General features: G+C 42.6%; 1 pseudogene; it reads left to right on the top strand.

The window, feature by feature from the left end:
• Nucleotides 1-5988: 5988 nt before the first annotated feature.
• LOC144337439 (Fc receptor-like protein 2) lies at nucleotides 5989-17367 on the top strand (annotated as a pseudogene).
• Nucleotides 17368-20794: the final 3427 nt, after the last annotated feature.

Here is a 20794-nt window from a genome sequence, read left to right as displayed (position 1 = left end):
GGGTGTGCATATTACCTCTTCCTTTCTGAATGTATCTGGCTAGAGCATCTCATGGGCAGAGGTGACTTGAGTTGGGCAAGATTTGTGTCTTCCTGAGTCCCCGAACCATACACACCTCTAATATCATACCAATCCCATCATCATTTCTGACAAATGCCTGCTTGTCTCTTGATGTAGTCTGAGTAGACCTCTGAAGAGCAGCATTGATATGGTGTTGACATGGTGTCACAATATGAGGAACTGTGTAACAAATCATGCATCTTGAGTAGTAAAGGGGTTTTCCCTTTAAAGCAGACCAAGTAAGTGACTCGAATCTCAGAAGGCCCAAAACTCAGCATTCTCCACAAAGTCAAAATGAGTTGGAAAGCTTAAAAATAGGATGAAGACACTTGACACTTTATGGAGCATTTCTGATCAATACACAAACATCTGAGCAAGTCTGTAAAGGAGAAACAAATTACTTTCTCCTTATCCATGGGGGTGGAGACAATGCTGACTGACACAGAGCTTTTCTACTTCCATTTTTCTATTTTATATAATCCCTACTAAACCACAGGGCCAAATCCTGGCTTCACGGTCCATGCAGACAGACAGCTGCCCTAAGGACCTGAGCTGCACCTGACAGTTGCTGGTAGAACTTCTTGCCTTAGCCCTCATGCTGCTCTGGACACTACTTCTGGTCGTTGGTGGGTAGAATGCTAGAGCAGGACTGAGGTGGGCAGAATTACCTGTCCCTGGGCATCCTGGAAGCTATTCTTGAGCGCATTCTTTCTGCTGGATTCAGCTCCTAACTCAGTATCAACAGATACTATGCAAATGGGTATTAAGCAGAGCAGGGTTCCTAGGAAAAACAAAGCACTATGAATCCCTTTACTAAATATTGACTACTTTTCTTTTGTTTAACATCCATTTCTGCTTTGATCTCTCAGAAAACTGGAAAATTTATTAAAAGGACATGAAAGAAATTTTCAGTTAGGGTGAATTCTAGGTCCAGCCCACATAAATTCTACTCTGCCCTAACCCCCATTTCCACTCAAAGCTACTACATTTCTGGTTGAACTCTTATCTCCCTATACTTAGATTTTAGAGAGGCTTCAAGTCTTGCTAACCATAGATGAGATCATGGCTTCTGCTGATAAATATGTCTCTCTTATATGGACTCAAACATAATATTAGGCCTAGAATAGGAATGGAGGGATAAATGGTGTCAATGAAATATGAGAGGACACCTTCATTTCCTTCATGGGCCTTCTGGGCTTCACGTTGCCCCCAGGCAAGCAATGTATCTCAGACAAAATGGGAAACTTTAAAAAGAGAAGATGAGGCCGGGCACAGTAGCTCATGCCTGTAATCCCAGCACTTTGGGAGGCCGAGGCGGGCAGATCACAAGGTCAAGAAATTGAGACCATCTTAGCCAACATGGTGAATACCCATCTCTACTAAAAATACAAAAATTAGCCAGGGACAGTGGCATGTGCCTATAGTCCCAGCTACATGGGAGGCTGAGGCAGGAGAATTGCTTGAACCCAGGAGGCGGAGGTTGCAGTGAGGTCCGCAGGAGTGTTGTTTGTTATTGATGGAAGGAAGAAAGAAAAGAAGGAAGGAAGAAGGAAGAGAAGGAGGGGAAAAGAATAGAGGAAATAAGGGAAGTAGGATACGAGGGAAGAAATAGTGGGAGGAGGGGAGAAGAAACAGAAACAAAGTTGGGCAGTGATAATTGTTGGAAAATTCTCAAAGGGCTACAACTTTTTAAAGAGAGTAAGAATCCTGGTCCTGTGGTAATCCCTCTGACTCTGTTCCCTCATCGCTCCTGTCACCGTCCAGTCAGGTGAGTGGCTCTTCTCTTTGTTCTTTTAGATCTCTAGGAATCACACTCACTCTGCTAGGTATGAGAGGTACTTCCAGTTCCAGCCTCTTGGCTGAGGGCTGCGGGGATTTGGGCCAGAACTAGGGTGAAAAGAGTTGGAGTCCAGTGCCTTACTCACCTCCCTCTAGTCCTGGCCATGGCAGGGACACTCCAGTATCACATTCATCTCCGCTTTGCCACCTCCCTGCTTGATGGGCAAGAAGACCGTGCCCTGACTCTCTCAAGGCAATGAATTATCCCTTTGCTATTGAGCCCTGGGACAGAAAAGGAGAAGATAAGTATGAAGGGAAAGTAAACCATTCTCCTGGTTCCGGCCGCAGGTGCTCATAGGCCCCGAATGGAAGTACTGGAGGCAATGATGGGAAACATATTTATACTAGAGTGGCAACTAGAGAGCGAAGGAGATGCTCTGCATTAAATAAGAATGCCCCTGGATCTTTTACTTGGATTATAAACTATCAAATGCCTAACTTGTTTTGCTTTTTTATTGGAATTCTAATATAATACAGAAAGCTTGGTTTTATATTAGATTGGAATGTTATATTTTCTTCTTTAATCATATATTTAATCAATCTATACTAGGGAAGGGAGGTGAAGCTTGTGTACCTAGCTTGTAATTTTAAGCAAGAGTGTTTTTAAAGTGGCTGGGGGAGAGTGGTCTCTGGAGCAGTGTCATGAGATCCAGCAAACTCCCTGAAATTATGACGAAATGTGTATATATGCACAATTGTGCCTTCCACTAGGGAATGAGCCTATAAGTAAATGTCAAAAGTTAAGGGCCACTTATCCAGGCAATTATAATCAAATCCTTGTTCCAGACTCAGTAATGCCTGGTGCCAGCATTTCTTCTCTATCTCTAGTCCTGTTGTTATTATCAACTTGGTCACAAAAATCTTATTCCTCAAATATTTCTTGAATCAAACTGATTGCATCTTCCTCATCTTCACTGACAATCTTGCCCAGTCTCAATATAAAGGGAGAGAACATTTGGCCTCCAAGAGGCTTTCTCGTTATCAATACTTATGGCTCCTACTGTCCACACCTACTTTCTATTCTAATGGTAGAACTTTCAAAGTGGTTAAAGGTTGTAGAACAGTTGTCTTTAAACTTACTTGAACACTTGTGCTATTGGGAACAAAAATTCTGAGCATGTACCTCCAATGTATTATACATACACTGATATAAATCCTATATTGAAATGTTGTGAATGTGGCAAAATATACACAAAAATAGGAAACTTTTAAGATTAAGAAGTGTTTAATATAATCCAGAAATTCTCAATGTTTTCTCCCCACTTCCTTATGGATCCCATTTTGAGGACTGTGGATATAGATCTGGTGAGAGGACGGCCTCTCTTCTGAAACAGGACCCTGGGAACTGCCCCTCCTCCATGGTCTCATGGCTATAGGGATAGGCTGGGAAGACAATCTAAACAACTCTCATGCCCTTTTGTTGTATTCCATTCTTCCACGTATGACACTGTCTTTCATTACACTGAAGGTAATGATCGAAGGTTCAGGCCTGGGGTCAGGCTTTTAATCAGAACGACAAACATTTTTTCCTGAAATCTAGCCCAATATAGTACAATTCCAAATTAAGACCCAAACTTGAATTCCTAGCTGTATTTCCAAATGAAAAATTTCCCCAAGCCCAGCCCTGCAGCCTCGGTCATAGAGCAGCATGGCGGCTGGCTCTCCTTTCCTTCTGCACAATCTTTTAGAGAACAGTCTACAAGCTTTTTCCTATTCCATTGTGGGTTTTTCCCCTACTAGGGGCAGATCCAAAACACCCAACTGCTCATTAGCTTTCTAGTGACCAGTATCTTCCAAGAGGAGGCAATGACCTGAACAAGCAGAGGAGCCCACATCCTTTCTCACAGGGATCATCCAGGCCCAAAAACAATTCCCAGAAGCCTCTGATAAAAGCCTTCAAGTGGGCAACTCTAGAGTTTGAAGACGTAGATTCAGGGCTGATGTCTCAGTGGCCCAGTTTGTTTCTCCTAGGGTAAATGACAAAGGGCAGGTCCTTGAATTTTACACTGGTCAGAGCCTCTAAGGAAGGAGAGATGCAGAGAAAGTTAATCATGGTCCCATGAGGACTTAAAGTAACCTCAAATGGATGTAAGGAGATGTAAGTGGGATTGTTTTAAAATCCATACTTAGTCCAGAAAACTATTGGCACCTGGAAAAATGACATCAAAACCATTAACAGACATAAAATGAACAGGATGTTTAGAGGGAAACTAAGTGGAATAAAGTCACCTTTGCAGAGCAGGGAAGCTAACAGGGCCAGTAGGTCCCAGGACAACTGTGGATACCCAGATTCCTGACTCATGTACAGCACTATCCCCTTCCCTTATGAACAGAAGTTAAAGTGCTGGGTCAGGGAGCAGCATCATCACTACAGGTATCTTTGTATCTTTTGTAGACTGGCTGATCATTTACATGCCACACAATGCCTATGAAGAAGACCGTGTGGTTGTGAGGTGCTTGGGAAAAATAAAGACATAAAAAGACTAATGTACTACAAGGATGGATCTCAGATATCTACCTACCATAGTGCCTCAAGCTATACCATTTCAAATGCAAGACCCAGTGACAGTGGCTCTTATTATTGTAAGGAAAATAGGAAACTTTTCTTATTTGTAGATATGACAGAAGAAACAAGATCAATATAGCTCACTGTCCAAGGTGAGGGCTCACTTTTCAAATGGATGAGACTGGAAAGGAGTAGGGCCTGTGTAGGCCCTGAGGGTACAGGACAGAGGAGACAACGCAGGAGGGGGAAGTGAGAGGTGGGTTGTGTGTCCTGCTCGTCTGGGCTAAGAAAACAAGTCTTTTCTCAACAAGAACTCCCCATCGCACTGACAGGTGGTCTCTGTTTAATTCTTCCCTCTAGAGTTGTTTCCAGCACCTATGCTAACAGCCAGACCCTCCACTCTGCTCTAGCTCTCAGAAAGGAGCTCAGTGACCCTGTCCTGTGATATTCGGCTCCCTTTTGATCTCAGCAATATGGAAAGAAGACTCAGGATATTACTGGTGTGAGGCAATGACAGCATCTCACAGTGTCTGGAAGCATCTCACAGTATCTGGAATCCTATATACAAGTACAGAGTTAGTAAGAGTGGACTGGGTCGCTAGGCCTGGGTTGGGCAGGGAAGAACCGTGGCACCTGGCCAGACTTTGGACTCTTCTTTCCAGTTGTGCTTCCCCTATCCCTGTGGGTGTGGGGGCTACAATGACTGATCTGCACCCTTTTCTATTTATTTCTACAGTGGCATCATTTCCCAATAGCTTTGCTCTCCCTGTCAGAAAAACAATAATAATCTCTGGAGCATTTACTGTGCAACTGGCACTGAGATATCTCAGTGAACCAAAAGATAAATAAATCATGGTCTCTGTCTGCAAGGAGTGATGCCTAACCAGGAGGCACACTTGACCTAAGTAGAGCAATGAAGGAATGACATAATAATAATAATAGAAATTACAATTAACAATTCCAGCCTTTATAAAAGGCTTAAATGCCAGGTCTGAACCCAAGCTGTTATTCTCAGTTCTGGAATAACCCCTTTGACATTCATAAATATCTAGAGAGGAGAAGATTTAAGGAAAGTTTACAGCTGTACATGGCACTGTTCAGAGCAGTTTAACATTTAGTCCTAGTAGCAACCCTATGATATTCTACAACACTATGAGTATTACAAATAGCACCTGTAAAGTAGGTAGTATTATTATCTCCATTTTACAGATGAGGAAAGAGAAAGCACCAAGCTGTTAAGTGGCTTGCCCAAGGTAACTCAACACATAGAGCTGGAATATGAACCTGGTCACTCAGGTATGTGCTTTTAACTACCTTGCTATACTGCCTATCTCAACCATGCCAGTGAAGAGTGGTACCAATAATAGCTACCATTTGCTGGATTTATCCAAAGCGAGGGGTACTTGTATCACATTTTATCTCCATGAGAACTCTGTAATGTTGACATGATTATTCACATTTTATATTTGAGAAAACTGAGAACCAGAAACAGTAATTGACTTACCAAGATTGAGACCCAGAGATAGAGATAGTAATGGAGTCCATCCCCCTAGCCTGTGCTCTTCCTCCCACTCCTGCTGCCCATGTACATCTGGAAATCAGGAGAGGATGAGATTTCGGTGGGCTGCTGTCATTCCAGAGGACAAAAGAATGTGGAGGAGGTGCAGGGTAGGATTGTTATGGAGCATCAAACAGCAAGGTGGTCCTGTGTAATGCTCCTCAGGGTGCTGTCTAGCTATTAAAAACACTCAGGCAAGTGAGGTGGACCCTCTACCCAAACATTTAGTTCCACCAACCCCACTTGCCTTAATGCCCAGCAGGTGATACCGGCTTCCACCCAGCCCTGCCCTCCTTCATACCTGGCCCCCACCTATGGTCTCATTTTTACATAGGGATCCCTGTGTCTGGGGTGCTCCTGGAGACCCAGCCCTCAGGGGCCAGGCGGTTAAGGGGAGACGCTGGTCCTTTTCTGCTCTGTGGCTGAAGGCACAGGGGACACCACGTTCTCCTGGCACCGAGAGGACACGCAGGAGAGTCTGGGGAGGAAAACTCAGCGTTCCCCAAGAGCAGAGCTGTAGCTCCCTGCCATCAGAGAGAGCCATGCAGGGGGATACCACTGGACAGCGGACAACAGCTAGGGCCCGGTCCAGAGCGCGCTGCTGAATGTCACTGTGAGAGGTGAGCCGCGTGGTCTGAATAGGCCAGCTGGCGGCTCCTCGCTGGGGTCAGTTTCCTTCTGTAGCAGCGAGGATGCTCCAAGGTGACGACAAGGAACAGGGCGTGAGGACAGTAAGAGGCCCTATGGGAACTGTAGTCTTATGATGGGAGGTGGTGGCAGCAGCAGGGTGGCAAAGGAGCTAGAGGAGGGTGAGAAGGTGGACGCGGGGCCATGTATCCCAAGCTCTTCACCAAAGCCCAGCACAGCTCTGCAGGAAGCACCCCTGCAGTGTTAGACCAGGAGGTGAGACGTGGGAAAGAGTGCAGGGCCGGCGGGGTGCTGTGAGGCGAGGACGTCCTGAGCCGAGGACAGGGTGGGTTGTGAGTTGGGACCAGCCTCGCTGAGGGACCCTACGGCCTCTCAGTTCCGGTGCCGTGTCTTCTCAGCTTCAGTGCTCCTGGCGCCCTGGCCTTCATTGGCGATGTGGTGGAGCTTCACTGTGAAGACAGGAGAGCGTCTGCACCCATTCTGTTTTGGTTTTACCATGAAAACGTGACTCTGGGGAACGCCTCAGCACCTTCTGGAGGAGGAGCGTCCTTCAACCTCTCCGTCGCCGCAGAGCATTCTGGGAACTACTCCTGTGAGGCCGACAATGGCTGGGGACCCACGGCGCAGTGAGGTGGTGACACTCACGGTCACAGGTGGGACATGGCAAACAGCTCCTTCCAGAGAGCCGGTTGCAATTATACCAAGCAATGGCTGGTGCTTCCTTTCCTTCCGAAATTTCTGCCTCTCGAGGAATCAGTTCCTCTAGAAAGCACCTCAATGCTCCAGGGCTCTCCCTGTAATTGTTTTTTGTTTTTGTTTTTGTTTTTTTGGGGGGCGGGGGTTGCTTGTTTGGTTTTTGTTTGTTTGTTTTGAGACTGAGACTCGCTCTGTCTCCCAGGCTGGAGTTCAATGGGGCAATCTCGGCTCACTGCAACCTCCGCCTCCTGGGTTCAAGCTATTCTCCTGCTTCAGCCTCCTGAGTAGCTGGGATTACAGGCACCCACCACTATTCCCGGCTAATTTTTGTATTTTTAGTAGAAACAGGGTTTCGTCATGTTGCCCAGGCTGGTCTCAAACTCCTGATCTCAGGTGATCCACCAACCTCGGCCTCCCAAAAGTGCTGGGATTACAGGCATGAGCCACCGTACCCAGCCTTCTGTAACTGGTCTTAACAGCAGCATCACTGGCCAACCCCTGGTCTCTCCTGTTCCCTTTCACTTAACCAGTAAAACGTGTGAAATAGATACTGGGTGTTGGGCACTGTGCTAGGGTCAAGTCAGCGTTGGGAGTCAGGTCGGTAAGGCAAGAAGAAAGGAGGAAGACTTCCCTGAGAAAAATGAGGAAGTATCTTGCATATGCAGAGCTCCAGGGAGTGAGGAGATACAACTAATCCTTGTAAATACAGGTAGAAAAACCATGAACAGACCAGATTCTGGGATTTTAAATTTTACTAGAATTATCTCACTTAATCTCCATAGCAACTCTTGTTTTACAAATGAGGAAATAAATTTAGATTAAGTAACTTGCCCAAGTTTACATAGCAAATAGGTACAAAGATGGAACTTTAGGTCAGGGATGCCAAAATGAAGAACCTGTGCTCTTAGCCACCATGTTAATATATTACGACCGTTCTATACATTTTTTTCTTTAATCCATTATTGTGGAGAACTGTATTAATAGATGTCCTAATATGGAGCAATCCTTGAATTTTCCCTATAAACCCTTCTTAGTCATTGCAGGTAGTAACTACATAAAACTTGCTAATGTTTTATTTTAAATTTTAGCATTTTGTTTATAAGTGAGTTTTCTTTTCTAAATTATACTCATCTAGTTTAGGTTTCAGGGATAGGTTAGCCTCATAAGAATAATTTCAGAAGTTTCCATAGTTGCTGTGCTCTGCAACAATTGAAAACAATATTGGAATTATCTGCTACTTAGCCTTTGGAACTAGCCCAGAAAACTTTGTGAGCCTGGTATATTTCTCTCTCCATTGTCAAATCGTTTTTTATTCGCTTTTTTCAAATTTTTCACCCTTTTAAAACACAGTTGGAATCCCTTCACTCAAAAAGTTGGGGATTTTCTCTAGATTTTCAAATTTGTCATGTAATGTTGACCTTAGTATTTTCTTCTTCTTCTTCTTTCTTCTTTCTTCTTTCTTCTTTCCTTCTCCTTCTCCTTCTCCTTCCTCTTCTTCTTCTTTTTTTTTGACGGAGTCGCTCTGTCATCCAGGTTGGAGTGCAGTGGCCTTTCAGAGGTCCTTGGTAAGAAGAAAAGTCTTTAAAACACTAGGCCAAGGCTAAGCTTTAGGACCTAGTAAGAACCTGTGATTTGTTCGAGGAAATGGACTCAGTATTGGGCACTAGCAAGGATCCAAGATTTGGAGTAAACTGTGCAGAGCACAGTTTACTAAACAGTAAATTTAGAGGTTTACCTCCCTGATTTGCCAGCCATGTAGGTAGCAAACTTCTCCAAAACTTGTTATCTTTGTTAGAAAAGTGGGATAGCATCTAGCCAAACTTCCTCATAGAGTAGGACAAGATAAAGCAAAACACACTCATAAAGACCTCTTGTGGAACAAAGTCTGGGAAGAAGTCTCTGAGCTGCTTTGGGATGGTCTGGATGAGGGGAGCCAGTCTGAGGCTTGGGGCTGGGCTCCATCCTTAATCTGGGCCTCTCTTCTCCTGGGAGATCTTATGAGCTTCTCTGAAGAGTACTTTACTGGATCTCCCCACCTTACCACCTCTCCCCCTTTTCTCTATAGCATTCTTGCCTAATACTTTTTGAAGATCTGGAGACTGGGGATCAACAGGCCCATATCCTCATTGACCTCACAGGCCTGGAGAGCCCCACAACCCCAGATGGACTTTTAAGACTTTACCTGTGGCTCTCTCATCCCCTCTGCAGGACTGTAAACACCACTTTCCTGAGCCAAAGTCTCAGCCCCACCTGCATTAAGGGAAAAACCCAACTGCTAAGGAAGCTGAGTTTGGTGAAATTGTCCCCCACATTGGCATCTTGGCCAAGCAGGCTTTTCTAGTCTTTCCCGGAAGTGCCTGGCTGGGAATCTCAGTTACTGTCTTCTTGGCAGCCTGAGATGGAACAAGCAAGAAATAACCTGAAATGGGCCCTACATCTGGTAGAAATGTGGACATGTAAAACAGATAAAATTAAGGGCATTTAATCTCCTTTCTTAATGACTTGGAAAGAAACTAGGTTTGAAAAAAGTTATTTTTTCAATTTTTAAAAAATCACATTGGTAAAACACGTTGGAAAAGAAGTGGTATACAAGAAAGAAAATAAAAGTCAGTCAAAATTCTAACACTGAGAAGTAACTGCTGTTAATATACTGAAACTTTCTGAAAGTCATATAAGGAATGAAAATATCATTTATATATTCTTCAGTAAAACAATATATAAACATATATTAATGCATATATTTGAATTTATTGTACCATAATCTATATATATATTATTTTATAGTGCTTATTCAATTTAACAAGGCAACATTAACAGACATTCCATAGATATAGAAAATACATACCACCTGCACATATATGTATATATGTATGTATGTATGTATATAACACTTCCCTCTCAAGAAGATAAATATTGATTCAAAAAGGCCCTTTACTAGATTTGGGAGTGCAGACTTAAGGGAAGGTAGAAGCCACATGCTTCATGATGCAACACACTCTATGAGTCATCAAAACTCATTTACTGTTTAATCAGAGGTACATGTTGAATTTTTAAAACATCTTCCCAGTGTTATTTTTGTTTCCTTTTAACAATATGGTGGATTACATTAACATCTCCTAATAATAAATAATTATTTCAACCCTACCTGGCTGTGATGTATATTAACATCCTGTTGAATTCTCTTAGGTAGTATCTTATATAAGACTTTAACACAGATATTTATAATGAGGATTTGTCTGTAGCCTTTCATTCTTTCTTTGAAAAACTTTGATATCAATGCCATATTGGTTTCTTATTATGTTAAAAGGTTTCTTTATGCTTAAAAACAATTTGAATGCTACTAAATTTTATCATTTCCCTTGAAGATTTTTAAAAAGTTACCATGAGGCCAGGAGCGGTGGCTTACACCTGTAATCCCAGCATATTGGGAAGCCGAGGTAGGCAGACCACTTCAGATCAGGCGTTTGAGACCAGCCTCGCCAACATGGTGAAACCCTGTCTCTACTACAAATATAAAAATTAGCTGAGCATGGTGGTAGGTGCCTATAATCCCAGCAACTTGGGAGGCTGAGGCAGGAGAATTGCTTGAACCCAGGAGGCGGAGGTTGCAGTAAGTGAGACTGTCTCAAAAAAAAAAAAAAAAAAAAAGTTAGTGTGAAACCATTTGCCCTGATATGTTTAGAGGTGTGGCTCTCTAACAGTGTTTCAATTTTTTCATGACTACTACTCTTTTATTTAACTGTCTCTTCTTACATAAAATTTAGTAATTTATATTTTTCTAGAAAATTATCCATTCAATGTGGGTGCTCAGATGTATATTTATTCATTGCTGCTCCTTTCTTGATCAATTTGCTTTTCATGGAAAAGCTTTTGAGTTTATTCATATTCTTCATTGTGAGAGTTTTTTTATTTTACTCATTAACGTCTGTGCCTTCATCTGAATTGTTTTGTTGGCATTTTTATAAGTTCTTAAGATTAATGCTGGGTTCATTTATTTCCATTTTTTCTTGGTACTCATTCCAACTGTTTCATTAATTTTCCTGAGAACATATTTTAGTCATATCCTTCAGGTTTGGATATGTAGTGTTTTGGTTACTATTATTTTCAGTCTGCGACATCAATTTTATGTTCTTCTTTGATCTCAAAGTTGATTTAAAGAAGTATTTTTTATTTTTTATTTTATTTGTTTTTTTCTTAACTTTTATTTTAAGTTCAGGGGTATATGTGCAGGTTTGTTATATAGGTAAGAGCGTGTCATGGGTGTTTGTTGTACAGATTATGTTGTTACCCAGGTATTAAGTCTAGTACCCAGTAGTTATTTTTCCTGATCCTTAAAAAGGGATTTTTTTTTAATTAGCTGGCGATAGATAATCTTTTCCCCTAATTTTGTGATTTAAAAAAATTCATTGCATTTGTAATTTTTAAACATTTTCTTTGTGACCTAAAATATGGCTAGTTTTTGTAGGTGGTCCATGAGTACTTAAAAGAAAGTGAATTCAGCCAGGTGTGGTGGCTCACGCCTATAATCCCAGCACTTTGGGAGGCCGAGGTGGGCGCCGAGGTGGGCAAATCATGAGGTCAGGAGATCGAGACCATCCTGGTTAACACGGTGAAAACCCGTCTCTACTAAAAATACAAAAAATTAGCCAGGTGTGCTGGCGGGCGCCTGTAGTCCCAGCTACTGGGGAGGCTGAGGCAGGAGAATGGCGTGAACCTGGGAGGCAGAGCTTGCAGTGAGCCCAGATTGTGCCACTGCACTCCGGCCTGGGTGATAGAGCAAGACTCCGTCTCAAAAAAAAAAAAAGAAAGAAAGTGAATTCTCTGTTGCTAGGATCTATTGTTCAATATGTATGTATTAGGAACTTATTAATCATATCACTCAAATCATATGCTTCCTTATTTTTTATCCACTGGATCTTCTAGGTCTACAGGTGTCATTTGTTATTGTCATTGTGCTTGAGTTTGTTTCTTTTTTGTTTCCTCTAGTCTGTGTGTCAGGCATTTTGATGCCAAGATATTCAATTCCAAAGATTTATGGGGCTTAGAGACTTCTCATATATTTTAACCTCCTCCACTTTCATTTGGTGCTTTTTGCCTTGATATGGCTTTGTCCATTCTTTTTTTTTTTTTTTTCTTTAGAGACAGAGTCTTGCTCTGTCACCCAGGCTGGAGTGTGCAGTGATGTGAACTCGGCCTACTGAAACCTCTGCCTTCCGGGTTCAAGAAATCCTCCCACTTCAGCCTCCCACGTAGCTAGGATTGCAGGTGTGCACCACCACATCTGGCTAATTTTTATTTTATTTTATTTTTTTGTATTTTTAGTAGAGATGGGGTTTCACCACGTTGGCCAAGCTGGTCTCAAACTCCTGACCGCAAATGATTCGCCCACCTCAACCTTCCAAAGTGCTAGGATTACAGGTGTGAGCCACCATGCCCAGCCTTCCATTCTTTTACTTTTAACTTTCCTGAGCCACTTTCTTTGAGATATGCCCCTTATACATAATGTAGAGTTGAGTTTTGTTTTTGTACTGAATATAAAATTATTTTATTTTATTAAGTGTGCTTGCTTTTATATTCTGTGTTATCTGTTCTCTTCTTAATGCTTCCTTTGTTTTTTGTTTGTTTTGTTTTTCTTACTCTTCATTTTGTAACCTCAGACACAGAGTTAATCCCTCAATTCATGGCTCACTCCCTTTGTTGGTCCATATGAATTTTTTCTCTGGTTTATTTATTTCCTTGTGTCTTTACTTACTATTTCCATTTCCCAGCCTCCCAATCATTTTCATGTGTTGGTGTATTTCCTCCACATACATGTATCATTTTCCTTGAGCCTTTTTAATTTACATATGTTACTGGGCATTTTTCTCTTGGCACTATGTTTTGACCCACCCATGTTGTTATGTGTACATCTAGCCCATTGCTCCTAACTTCTGCAGGTTATTCCACCACGCTACCCTTATCTAATCCCAGTGATAGATACCTAGATTGTCCCCAACTTGTTACTACTACCAACACTGACACTTGCTTTTTAATGTCTCATCATAGACCTGTGTGAGAATATCTCTGGATATATACCGAAGAGAGTGATTGATGGAACAAGTAATGCTGAGTGGTCCCCAAAGTTACTAGTGACCCCAACAGGGCAAGAACATTCCCTAACCCCACATCCCACTCAACCGTTTAGCATTCTAACTTTGCCAATCAGATGAGGATAAAGAGAGATCTCAGAGATCTAATTGGTGTTTTGTTTCCATTTTTCTTTTTCTTTTTTTTTTTTTTTTTTTTTTTGAGACGGAGTCTCACGCTGTTGCCCAGGCTGGAGTGCAGTGGCGCGATCTCGGCTCACTGCAAGCTCCGCCTCCCGGGTTCCCGCCATTCTCCTGCCTCAGCCTCCTGAGTAGCTGGGACTACAGGCGCCCGCCACCGCGCCCGGCTAATTTTTTGTATTTTTAGTAGAGACGGGGTTTCACTGTGGTCTCGATCTCCTGACCTTGTGATCCGCCCGCCTCGGCCTCCCAAAGTGCTGGGATTAAAGGCTTGAGCCACCGCGCCCGGCCTTTGTTTCCATTTTTCTAATTATCAATAAGCATAAGCATCTTTGCATGTGTTTGTTAGCCTCTTGAGTTTCCTCCTCTATGAAATAACCATGTTGTGTCCTTTGCTCATTTTGTTAATATAATTTCTGGGTTTTTTTTATTTGGCATATAGGAGCTACTGCTTTTTCTATATAAGTTTCTTGCTTGTTTTAGACTTTGCAAACATTACCTCCTACTCTACCATCAGTCAACTTTGTCCATAGTGTCTTTTATTGAGCAGATTTTTTTTAAATTAAGCTATAAGCCTGGTGCGGTGGCTCACGCCTGTAATCCCAACACTTTGGGAGGCCAAGGTGGGTGGATCACGAGGTTAGGAGTTCAAGACCATCCTGGCCAATCTGATGAAACCCCGTCTCTACTAAAAATACAAAAATTAGCCAGGTGTGGTGGCGCACGCCTGTAGTCTCAGCTACTCGAGAGGCTGAGGCAGGAGAATCACTTGAATCCAGGAGGCGGAGGTTGCAGCGAGCCGAGATCATGCCACCGCACTCCAGCCTGGTAACAGAGTGAGACTCCATCTCAAAAAAAAAAACAAACAAACAAACAAACAAAAAAAAAAAATATATATATATAGATATGCTATAAAACTCGTCCAATTTTTGCTTTTAACATTTATTTTTAGAGTTTTGTTTAGTCCTTCACTCCAAAATTGCAATGATATCTTCAATTTTCTTCTCTTAATTTTATAGTTTTACTTTTTATGCTTTGGATCTTTTGGAGTCCAACTTTACATTTGATATTAGGTGTAAGTCCAAATTGTTTTCTCCTTAGAGTAATCTAGCACCATGTACTAAATAGGCCATGCACTCCGCATTATTTTGTGATGTCAGCCTTAAGTTTATGTGTGTGTGTGTGTGAGCACCCAAGGTCTATTTATGATTACTCTGTTCCATTGATTTGTTTATTTGATCTTACACATACATTGTACTGATTTAATTGCCCTGGACATCTGATCTACCTTAGTATCTGATAATATAAAACCACTCTTTGTTCTTTTTTTATCAAAGTTAACCTGGCCTTTCATAGATTTGTATTATTCTGTAAAATTTTAGGGTAAGTATATTAAATGGCTAAAAAAGATCCAGGTGAACTTTTTATTGTGATTTTATTACATTTATAGATTAATTTGAAAGATACACAGAGATTGATGCCTATCACATCCTCCATTCAACTCACTTATTTGGTTTGTGCAAATGACAGGTATATTTTGAAGAACAACAATTGTGGTGGCTGCTCCAGATGTGCTTTTGTTTGACAGAGCAAATCGTCTTGCTACTAGCACTCACCATGCAGCTTTTGACCTGGAAAATGCCTTTTTTTTAACCTCAATTCCTGTTAATTGAGACCACCAGAAGCATTTACGATACACTTTATTGTCCTAACTTTGAGCTATATCAGCTTTTCAGCCCTCTGTCATAGAATCACAAAGACCTTGATGAGTTTCTCCTCTTTATAGGACATTGCACACTCATCCACTATATCAATGGCATCATACGGATTAGACCAACTGAGCACAAAGCAGCAACTCTAGACATCTTGGTAGGACATATACATGCCAGGGAGTGGTAAATAAATCCAATTTTGGTGAAATTTCTGGTTGTCCAGTGTTCTTAGACATATCAAAACATATTTCCCAGAGTGAAGGACATGTTTTGTAGCACAGCCATGTCCACCTTTGTAGATAACTGGTCTCCTTTTGAAAACTAGCTTCTGACTTGCTACTAAGTCCTAATAGAGACTGAACCCTTGGCCATGGGCCACAAAGTCGCATGTGACCTTAGCCGTCTAAATTCTAAATTCATTCTAAATGAAGTGGTATTATCTGACTTAGTAAACCAAACTGTTGGCATGCACAGAAGCACTCCATTATTATCCCCTATGACAAAGAGCAGTGCAAGGGGAAGGTAGAAAATGGATCTGAGGGCAAAGAAGCCCAGGGTCAATACAACATGCAAAGAATTTCTCTCCCCTGAATAAAAGAGAATATGTTGGGACAGTGAGGATAGGGAGGGATGATGGAATAAAGAATCTCTTTCAAATAGAATTCAAGTGAGTCTTACTAGAGAATGCAGATTAATCCTTGAAGAACTCTGCATATTTGCCAGTTCCTCCAAGTAAAAGAGGAAACTCAAGATAAAACTCACTTCTGAATGAAGAATGAACTTGGAGAGGAAAAGCATAAGTGTCCATGGGAGTTGTGGCATCCCATGAAAAGTGGTCAGGCAGATGGGTCTCCAGACAGAGAAGTGGTCAGGCAGATGGTTCCTGTGGCTAATGTGGAAGCAGAACATCTTCAGGCATGTTTAGGGCTGTGGCTTCTTCTCCTATAGACTCAAATAAGAAGAACTTGAAAAAAGTGAACAGATTGATCTCAGGACCACACAGTCTATCTCTGATGGAGACACCGCAGCTCTGTGATACCTGGATGCTTGGGTGAGGAAAAGTTATGAACTACTCTGACTTCCTTAAGATGAAAGAAAGAGTTTTTATTTTAGTAAAAAAAAAAAAAAAAAAAAAAAAAAAAAAAAAAAAAAAAAACAAACAAACAAACAAACAAAAAAAAAAAAAACTCAGGCTTTGACAAGTCAATCACAGACTCCAGTAACATACTCAAGTACCACTGCAGGACATCTCAGAATCTCAACACCTTCTAAACAATGAGGCTTAAAGCTTAGGGCAAGGTTAACTCTCTTTATGGGCCTGAGCTGGAAGAGGGAGTGGATTGGTTTATGGAGAAAGAGAAAGTGCTGACGAGAGAAAGCCCTTTGATTAGCACTCTGCCAGACTAGTCTCCTAAAGAGATATGTGGGCCATGGGTCTTCATGTCTCACGGGCTGTATGTCCCATGTTCTAGTGCTGAGAACACAATGCACTTCTTACCAGAAATTTGAGCTCATTACCCTGGGAAATGTATTTGAATCTTCTCTAGAGCTTATTCAACTTTCTGTCCCAAAAGCCAGATAGATACTAGTATCCCATGGAGGAGAGCTCAGGGACCAAATTCTTCCAAATATGAGAGACTCAGCTTCATTTCTGCTTTTTTAGAAATGGCAGAGCTCTAGAGCAAAGCTAATACAAGCCCAAGAGCTTCACACTCTAGAGACAGGAAAAAATTAAAGGTTCTGTGTGTACTGAATACGAAGGTCACAGGGTATAGGAAGAAAGTCAACAACCCCAGATTCAAGTAAATAGTGAGTGTCAGAGGGACCTGTCTGCCAGTTTGAAGACTAAGCAGAAAGGAAGGGGACAGATGTTTGTCTCTGCTTTTCTCTTTTGTTCCTAGAAACAGGGTTCCTCTTGAAAGCAGCTAGGTCCATCAGTCATCCTGGTCTCCCCTATTTCCCAATGGTGCAAACAACTGGGAGGGTTATCATGATATTCCATAAATCCCAAGCTGTATAAGGCCTCTACATCTCTGTATCCTTGTTCTTTCAGTTGGTAAAACCACCAAATATTTATACTAGGTAATTATGGGGCGCCCATCAGCTAGCCGTAGAGCTTGTAGGGGAAGTCAGCAGGGTAAGTGAACTGATCTCTTCTGACACGGAACTGATAAACAACTGGGAAACATGGTCTACAAACCTGGAACAGTGCAAAAGAGAGAGATTAGTATGGGCTGGAGCAGAGAGAAGACAGTGTCAGGGAAACTATATTAAACTTGAGATAAGTCTGTAAACATTAGAAGAAAAGCTGATTTATGATCTTCAATAGTGACCTTCAAGTCAGGGTTAATATCCTCCAGTATCCTCCCTAAGAGCTACCCAGTGAGCCCTCAGACACATGCCCTATGATGTCTCAGGATTCGCCCACCCTAACCTTTCTGAGTTCCCAAAGCGATCTGCATCTGGAGGCCACATGCTCCTGCATGAGGAGGCAGGGATTTTGCCCTCCTCCACAGAAATATGCTCAAAATTGACTCCCATTTTGCGTAGTGGATTCTGTGATGCACCACCCAGATCTCCTGTCAGGAATGGACTTACTCCCCCAGCTGCTAGAATTGCTGACAGCAGATAATCCTGTTATTAGCCTCTTGGCAAAGGCTTTGTCCACTCCATCCAGAGTCATCCTCCCTTTCCAGAGCATTGTATCCAGTGGCTGTCCACACTAGGGTATAAAGGCAGGGTTCCTAAATCTCAACTCAGGACTACTTTGAAAGATAATCCTAGACTCAGGCTGTCTAGGGGTTGGCTGAGACTTTTGTGGAGACTGCATCAAAGCCCAGCTTCTCCTTCTACACAAAGTTGTTTCCTTCCTTTCTACAGTTTGTGATACAGAGATCACTCCATAATAGATTTCCTACATGTTCATTTCTGTCTCAGCATCTGCCTTCCTGGAAACACAGCCTGTGATATCTTGTGTTCACTCAGGGGTTCCCATATTTACATTGACCCTGAGTCCCAGCCCTTTTCCCTCCCTAGAGTAGGGTGAGTGATTGAATAATGCTCTTCTTTGTCTCCTTGGTGTCTGAGGTCCCAGAGGACACCACATTCTCCTGATACAGAGAAGGCACAGGGAACGTTTGGAAAAGAGCACTAAACATTCCCAGAGAGTAAACAGATGACCTGTGTTGTGAGTGGGGGTGATGCTCTTCAGCTGTGAACAGCCAAGGCTGTATGTTTAGTGGGCAGGTAAATATCAACATAAGAAGGATATTTACCTTCATTCATCTCAACCAGCAAATCTCAAAGTATGCTCAATATCCCCAGAGGCATCATGAGAATGTTTCAAGAGGACCCAGAAGCCAACCCTAGGGAGCACAATTAGCCACTTCTTGTGGCAGAGCCTGGGAGATAACTTGCCAGCTCCATGGTGTTGCTATTGCTTTTGGTGATGGTGATGATGAAGGTACTACAGGGTCCTAGAAGGATAACCATGAGGAATTTATGGGAACTCAGGATTCAGGACAGGTGTACAGAATGTTGCTCAAAATTCTTCAAAACAGCTCTGGGGATGATTCCTCTGAACATAAGAGCAGGAATGTGGGGATGTTAGATATGAGAATGGGCTGTTTACCTGTTCTAGCCTCCTTGAGTAGATGGACAGATGGGAGGACGGTGGAAGCAGCAGGGGCCTTCTCTGACAGTCCCTTTTTCTCTGTCATTTCCAGTGTCTGACTATCCCCCACCCTCAGAGCTCCTGAGGTCCAGGCTGACATGGGGGAAATGGTAGAGCTTCACTGTGAGGCCTATAGAGGATCTCCCAATCCCGAACCATGTTTTTTTTAATTTTGTTTTTACTTTTGGAGACAGAGTCTCACCCTGTTGCACAGGCTGGAGTGCAGCAGCAAGGTCTTGGCTCACTGCAACCCCCACCTCTCCGGCTGAAGCGATTCTTGTGCCTCAGCCTCCTGAATAGCTGGGATTACAGGCACCTTCCACCATGCTTGGCTAATTTTTTGTATTTTAGTAGAGATGGGGTTTTGCTATGTTGCCCAGGGTGGTCTCAAACTCCTGAGCTCAGGCAGTCCACTTGCCTCGGCCTTCCAAAGTGCTAGGATTATAGGCGTGAGCCCCTGAACTGCTTTTATCACAGGGCAGTGCCCTTGGGCTCAGCCCCCTCTGGAAGAGAAGCATCCTTCAACCTCTTTCTGACTACAGAGCGTTCTGAAAACTACTCCTGTGAAGCCAACAATGGCCCCAGGACCCAGCACAGTGAGGCACTCTTTGTCACTAATTTGCTGTTCACCTGCCATGGGCCATAAGCCACTGAACTGAAATATACACTCCAACCTCGTGGCTCAAAATGGCTTTCTGATTCCAGAATATGTAACAGTGTTTCTGATGAGGTACCTGGGTGTGGGATATCTAGGGACAGAATTTCTCAGCATGGTGGTTCTACTTTGTGCTCTCACAAAGTTTCCATAAGGATCTTAAGCCTGGGAGGTCAAAGCTGCAGTGGCCTGATTGTGCCACTGCACCCCAGCCCAGGTGACCAAGCAAGACAGTCTCAAAAAAAAAAAAAAAAAAAAAACAGTTTCCCTAACCATGCTTCCTATGTCAGTCTGATCTCAATAAAAGAAACAGACTTACTAGGCAATATAAATAATAAGGGATTTATTGTAGGGATTTGGCATTACATAACTGTGAGAAATGGTTAAACAGTCTACAGAAGGCTGCTTCTTCTGTGTCTGGTGTGGCAGCCTGAAGTCCAAATGACAGGCATTTGGGAAAAGGAAGGATAACCTGAAACCTGCAAGAATTAGTGCAACCCATGAGGATGAGCCGGAACCTGCACTGGTCTCTCAGCATCTCCAGCTGGCAGCCTCAATGATGAGGATGTCCTGCTTATCAATGAGGACAATGAGGATGTCCTCATTAATGATGAGAATGAAGGTGGCACCTTTCATCACTAAGCAAAACATGAATGAGGCCAGGAGTCAGAGAAGCTGAAGAGCCTGCAGAAGCTTGAGTCGCTGCAGGCTGCTACCCCACGCCAGCACAGTGAGCCAGAAAATAAACTATAAGAGTGAACTGCAACAGGGCCTTCGGTGTTGAGGACTCTCCAGGAAAAACAAGAATATGGCTTTCACATCACTTCCACCTTCCAAATCTTGCACTAAAATGTCTCTTGTGACCCACAGTAATTTGGAACTATGCCGGGCAGGGAATTCTAGGAAATGTATTTCCAGTTTAGCTAAATTGACACAATAGAAGTCCAGAGTCCAGCATACCTCCTATCCTACCCTACCGCTACTCAACTTTCACGGGGAGAAAGCATGATGTGATGGCAATATCATGAAATATAGTAGTCAGATAGACTTGGGTTCAACATACAACTCTGCCAGATATACGTCTTTAGGAAAATTTACAAATCTTGCAGAGCCCCTCAGCTTTCTCTTTTATGACATGAGCATATTAATTCCTATTTCGTTGAATGGGAGATGGACTTAAA

This window comes from Macaca mulatta, chromosome 1 (genome assembly GCF_049350105.2).
Source record: "Macaca mulatta isolate MMU2019108-1 chromosome 1, T2T-MMU8v2.0, whole genome shotgun sequence".
Lineage (NCBI taxonomy): Eukaryota > Metazoa > Chordata > Mammalia > Primates > Cercopithecidae > Macaca > Macaca mulatta.
Note: the sequence above shows the minus strand (reverse complement) of the source record. Positions and strands in the feature narration are given on the sequence as shown.